Source organism: Grammomys surdaster, unplaced genomic scaffold (assembly GCF_004785775.1).
Source record: "Grammomys surdaster isolate TR1022 unplaced genomic scaffold, NIH_TR_1.0 149, whole genome shotgun sequence".
Lineage (NCBI taxonomy): Eukaryota > Metazoa > Chordata > Mammalia > Rodentia > Muridae > Grammomys > Grammomys surdaster.
Window position 1 is genome coordinate 14,061,797 of NW_021604607.1, and position 7,089 is coordinate 14,068,885.

Here is a 7,089-nt window from a genome sequence, read left to right on the forward strand (position 1 = left end):
GATCTGTGTGGTCCGGCTGGAATGGCACACCTTTAATCCCTTAGTACGCACCCTTAGTACACACCCCATACACATCTTTAATCCCAAACAATAAACACAAAGTTAGTTTGTAGAAGGAAGCAGCTGTGTTTTGAAAGTGATGTCTAATTGAGGAGCAGACAAAGTGCGAATCAGAGAAAGATTTGACAGAATGAGTCAGAGATAGGATTCGCCCAACTATCATGAGAACAGACAGGAAAGAGAGGTGACTTAGAGCCACACAGAGTAAATCAGGAGGGAGGACAGGTCCAGCGAGTGAGCACAGTTGAGTTCAGCTCAGTGAAGTTTGGTGCAGTTCAGTTGAATGCAGTTGAATTCAGCTGAATTTATGAGGTTCCATGCAGGTCCATTCAGTTCTGTGCAGTTTGTGCAGTCAGTGCAGTAAATACAGTTTAGTTCATGGAATTCAGAGTAATTCTGTGAGAAGCCAAGAGAAGCCAGTTTGAATCAGCCAGCTTGGAGGGGAGTTTTGAGGCAGAACAGCTGAGTTGAACCAGCCAGAGTTCAGAAAGAACTAGAAAGGGTGAGCTTATTCAGCAGTAAGTCTCTGAGATGACAATTACATCTGGTAAATAAAGGTTACATTTATACATTGCACTGGAAAATAGGCATTGCATTGGTGTGAGACTGTACTTTGATATGGGATATGCATTCATATGGGACTAAGGTTATGGCATTTCCTTCCTGTAAGATCCACCCCTATGATTTTACATTATAGTTAAACCGACTCCTGTCTGAGTTTAAGGCCAACCATAAGCGCCTAGCCTCAGACTTTGCAGGAAAAGAACACAGCCATTTCATAGGTACTAAACACACTATGGTAATGTATTAAGAGGTTTTATGCACTAACTCGTGGCCCTGCCACCAGCACCATTTGTGCAGATGTGGAACTGAAGCTTTAAAGTGACTGCCCTATGCCACACATCTAGGAAGTGATGGAGTCAAAGCTCTCACAACAGGCATCTGGACTGACAGCCCATGTTTTAGCAACTTGCTACACTTGGGTGCATCAGAGCGAGGCAGCTGCAGACCTGCATGGACTAGCCTGGGACTCTGCTGATTAGCTCTACCATCCCGTGGCAGCTGGCAGGTTCATGTGAGGCCACTCGTGACTAGTGCCAAATCACCAGGTGTGTTATCTGCACCGAGAGAGAAGGTGGGAACACAGGGAGTGACACACAAATGCTGTGAAAGATTCTATCGGTTGGAGTGTGCATGTCCAGAATACACATAGCTGTTTCAAATCATGCAATGTCTAATTTTTCAATGAGTTCTACATGCTCATAAAAGTGCCCAAGCATTTGTTTAAGTGGGAACATAGGATGGCTAATTCATTCCTTCTTCTTGATAAAATGGTTAGAAGTTGCTTAGAAATGCCACCTATTGACAATAGAAATGATTAATATTAGCCTCATTTACTGTCTTCATTTCTTCTTAAGTTTCTACTGATCCCTCTGTCTTTGCTTCACCTCTCACTGTAATCCTTCATTAGGGTGCAGCCAACTCATTCAAACATTCAGTCACTCGTTTTCCCTTTGAGCTGAGGTTGTTTCACGTCCCCCTGATTGACTGGCCCTCTTACCTTTGGCAAATAACTTTGCCAGGAACGTTAAGAGAAAGAATAGTGTTTTCTTTAAGAAACCTAGCCTGAATAACACACGCCATCTCATACTGTTTTTCTTTTTATAAGCACTCAGTGTTCACTGTGGTATGCATCATCTCAGAGTCCCTGCCTACTTGAATGGCTACTTGGTCCACAGTGCTCTCCTGACCAAGGTCATTAGCCTATGGCAGATTTACTCAAGGCTGCCTGACACCAGAGCCTAATTTCTCGACCACTAAACCAAACTGGCCTTCCAGTAGGTCAGGCCCTGTGTGCCCCTCAAGTGGTAACTTTCCCTTGAAACTGTAAATAGTCACCATTTACTCTAGGAGTGTGTCACTGGCTGTAGCTCTTGAAAGCAGTGCCAGACTGTGGCTGGGGCTTTCTGTTCTTTGGACAAAGAATGGTGACTCAGTAGATTGCTTTTGTACAGCGTGGAGGACTGAGACACCACCCCCCATCTAGGGAAAAGAATGCAGTCAAGTTTGAGTATGCTCCTTGTGTCTTAGGCTGAGCTGGACTCTAAGCTGACCTCCCCTGACCCCAGTACTTGCTGCAAGGGAAGTCAAGAAACTAAGGTCAGTGGTTTGTCTGAGGATGCATACCTGTCTGAGGCAGGCCAAGGCTGAATATATATATAATTAAAAATAAATTGCTGTTTTCAATCCACCATCATTCTCCTTGGGTTTGCTTGTTTTAAAGAAGTCTTAAAGACAGAAAATTAAATGCCTTGTAACAATATAATTCCATGTTGGATACTTTTATGGAAAAATAATTGTAACAATGTCAGCAGTTCTAAACCCATGGATTATAAGGTATTTCTGTCTTTTACCAAGCTAATCTATAGAATCCCAGAGTCATATTTATGCCACATAAGATTTCCAGAGTGCTGGACAATTTCCTGTAAAAACTCAGTTGAATAACTGACCGCCAAGGTTGAGAAATTCAGGATTTCCCAGCAAAGTCCTACTTTCTTGTCTCTAGGAAGTGCAAACTCCTTGGCACGCAACCTTTTTGGCACTGCCACACAACCCACCAGTCTTTTTTGTTCTTGCCGATCTTGTTCATTTTCTTAAGATTCTACTCTCTTCCCTCGAAGCTTCCCTACATGAGTAACTTTGAGGTGGTGCACTCCAGGATGAAGGGTTTCTTATTCTTTCCACATTCCAGGACTTTTGGACGAAAAATGTAGGCAAATTCAGTCTTGTTCCTGCTGTAAATCGGAATCAATCACTTGGATTCTTTGGTCCCTAATTTCTTGTGAACAATTCCTGCCTGCTTGTCATCCAGGGCTTTTCTGAATGTTTAAAAAGTTAGATATCTTGAAGTCAGATGCATTGGCCTTGGACTCTGCTGTTAGAGCTGAGAGAACAAGGACCTTGTGGCTCTCTGGCCCCTCACAGAGTTTTTGAGGTCATCAAGGTCCTGACCAATGACAGAATCAGGACAAAGCTTCAGGTTTGGAAGTTCCTTTACTGTTTAGCTCTGATGAATACCACAGAGACAACATGTAATTATTTTTACTAATTAATAGCCTGTGTATTGAGTCAACACTAAAGAATTTTTTTTCATGCTTTAACAGGGCTGTAGATTGTCAAGAATTTTTGATGATAGAATGTGTGTCAGAAGACAAATTCTCCCTTTTCCAGAGCCTGAGAACATTTGCCTTCTTTTTCTAAAGCAGGTCTCAGCCGTCAAGCAGGCTTAATCTGCAAGGAGAAATGGCGAGAAAAATTCCAGGTAAGTAGAGGTAGAAGTTTAAAGTGTGGCTGGTTTCAAGACAGTGGAGGGTTCTCCAAGTATTATTCTTTGAGGGCTACTGTTGCCTCCACTGTAGATTTTATGTATGCTAAAATCATCCTCCAGCCCCATCTCACCTTGTGTTCACTTGATCTAGGTCTTCTGGAATCCCTGAGTATCCATTCTGAGAAGGAGATGCCCTTCCCCTCTCCTGGTCTGTCTTGCCTTGCACCCACAGGATTAGCTACATGATTGTCTGTATTCCTTAACACACTGCAAATTTCAAGGAGAATCAGCCTAGCTTCTTTCTCCCTGCTATCCTGGTTAGCGTTTTTGTCAACTTGATATAAGCCAGAGTCAATTTGGAAGCAGGAACTTTAATTGAGAAAATTCCCTCAGATTGGCTTGTAGGCCAATCTGTGGGGCTTTTTATTGATTAAAGATTGAGGAGGGAGGGTCCAATCCACTGTAGACCATACCATCCCTGGGTGGTTGGCTCAGGATTGTATAATAGAGCAGGACAAGCAAGCTGTGAGAAGAAAGTCAGTAAGCAGCAGTCATCTGTTGTCCCTGCTTCAGTCCTTGCCTCCAGGTTCCTACCTTGGCTTCCCTCAGTGATGGACTGTGACCAGACACACAAGACAAATATACCCTTCCCTTCCCAAGTTGCTTTTGGTTGTGGTGTCATTATCACAGCATCAGAGAGCAAACTAAGATACTTGCCTATCCTCCCTCCTCTCAGCATCATCTGGCATCAGATCTAATGCAGATTCCTTAAACAGGTACCTAACTTAACCACATGTCCACATGTCTTTATTTGTTCCTTGAATATTCAAGATTGGGTACTGAGAATGTGTCCGGCATCCACACAGTCTTTTTCCAAACAACAGCTCTGAGTAGGAGCTATGTTCCTGTGCCTTTCCCTAAACAGCTCCAGCTCTGATCTGCACACCAACAGATAATAGGTCTCTGTCTCTAGTCTGTGATAATCCTCAAGTGTTTAAAATGAGCTGTCATATCCTCTGTCTTGCGTGCCTTTGTTAACCATCTGTACTGCCTTCAACAATTCTACATAAACCATACATACATCCTTTTAATATAAGGGAGTTTGAAGAATAGGGACAAGAGAGGACAGGACACAGACCCGGTCCTGAATTATCTTTGGTTCATCCTGGCTGTGCTTCCCAATGCTCTGGACTTTCTCTGCCTGATTAAAGTCCCTTCCCAAACATGGGTTCTAGAAGTTAATATTATATTCACTAGTATGACTCATGCCACAGACATCCTGCTTCCAAGAACTTCCAGTCATTCTCCATAGGGAGTTCTCAGGACTCATTGTGTGTGTGTGTGTTCACACACTTGTGTACAAGAGAGAGAACGGTTACTAAAAGACATTTTGTGAAACTTTTGTAAGCCCTTTGTGTGTGGTAGGATTTCTGGTGACCAAAGTTCAACGCATATACATCCCTTGCTGTGAACCTCAGTACATAAAAACCTTGAAGAGGGGTCAAATTGCAGTGTTTCCATCAGATAGAAAAACATAAGGATGGACAGATTAAAATAAAATAAAAACAAGCCAGGATATTTCACACTGTCGCTAATGGTTCTTTATGATGGTTTTGAAAATAATTGGAAGGGATACATGAACATCTGGCACGTGAATAAAGCTGTTTCTAATTATGGAGGGATGTTTGTCTTCAAAGCAGAAGAGACATTGGAGTGTCCTCCCATGTGCATTTCTTTAACGATACTTGCCAGAGACCTGGCAGCCTCCAACTGCCTACTCAAAGCACACGGAGTGAACAGCTCTCATTTTCACCTCTGACTTGAACAATTTGATTCTTAATCTTTCCTTTGACCTTAAGAATTTTCTTCTGGGGGGAGGTTGCTTTGAAGCTGAAAATGGGGGAGGGTGCTATTTCTTGGGTACTTTCCGTTCATTTGGGACACAGCATCATCTGGGGCCAACAGGTCAGCAGAAGAGAAAGTGCTTGTCCTCAATGACACTTGGACGGGTGTGGGAGAAGTCTACAGACTTGGGTGGTCGGGTGACCCAGAAATGATTCCTGAGTACGTACGGTGTACCCTGTGTCTGATATAGTTTAGAGATGGCTTTGTGTGGAGTACATGTGGCTGGGCAATCGATTTCACTAGTTAATATGTTGTCTCTATTTTTTTAACCTTCATTCATTCTTTCATTTAGTGTGCATGTGTGTGTGTTTGTGTGCATGTGTGTGTACTCAGCACCATGTAGTTTCCATCGATAAAACTCAGTTTTTCAGCTTTAGAAGCAAGTACTTTTATGCACCCAGCCATCTTGCTAGCCCCAATTAAGTATTTTAAACTAATTTTTCTTGGCTCAATATGTTTTCATTCAGCCATTATTTATTAGGTACCAAATAGATGTCAGGAACTTAAATCTTCCAAAAAAAAAAAAAAAACCCAAGCTATTCTCATAAATGTTGTTTTATGAAGACCCTGTAGCTTTCTCTTCTTTGTGCCATCTCCAACGTGCACAGTGACCTCACTCATCCCCATAGAGGGCGCTGGAGGCAGATGTTTCAGGCTTCCTCTGGTGTGTGTAAGCCGGAATGAGGAGGCTGCTGCCATAAACCCCTAACTGATTTCAGAAATTCCTCCTGGGCCTTTGTGGTACCTGTAGCTCTCTCAGAAAGAGAGATTATTAGAACTAAGATAATTTTAAGCAGACTTTGTCACAACTATAATGTTCTCACCAAAATACATTCTTCTTTAGATAGTATAGTTAAAGAAAATAAGAAAATAGATATAAACAAGTAAGATGGAATTATCTCGTTCCTTCTTCCTCCCCTTCCCCCACCTCTCTCTTTCTCTCTTTCCTTCTCATCCTCCATTGTCAGTAGTTATCTGGGCCATTAGATTACCTCCATTTATAGTGTTAAGTATAATTCATTGTGTAAATGCACCTTCATTGACTAATTAATAACTTTTTGATTTGGGTGCTGTTCCCATTTTAATGTATGTGTATATACATCAAAGAATAGATACTGTACACATATAAACATATGCACATATATGTGCACAGGCACACACACATATACACCATGTTTGTGTCTTTCTTTTCCCTCAATTAATTATTATTTCCTTAATATACGCCTCAGAAGTAGACTATGTGGGTAATAAATGTAACCCCAAAGCCTTTCCAAATGTATGCAGAGGAGCCCAGGTTGCCATGGTCAGGTTTATGTCTCAAGTTCTAACCCAAGTGTCTGACCTTGGGTTAACTAATCACTCTGCCTACTAAGTGGGAGAAAATGGTCATGTACTCCATAGGATTTCAAAAGATACTGTGTAAAAGTATGTGGTAAGACTTTTGAAATACGATAGTCCAAAGACAGAGATGGGCATTTGCCCAGTGTCCTTCCTTCTTCATCATCACAGAGGACGTGGTTTTTCTCAGTTTCCTCTTCCTCCATGCTATCCTTTGCCAGACTCTAAGGACGGTCTATATAATCTCATCACACAGCCATGCTCCATTCATATATAATCTCATCACACAGCCATGCTCCATTCATATATAATCTCATCACACAGCCATGTTCCATTCATGTATAATCTCATCACACAGCCATGTTCCATTCATATATAATCTCATCACACAGCCATGCTCCATTCATATACAATCTCACCACACACAGCCATGTTCCATTCATATATAATCTCATCAC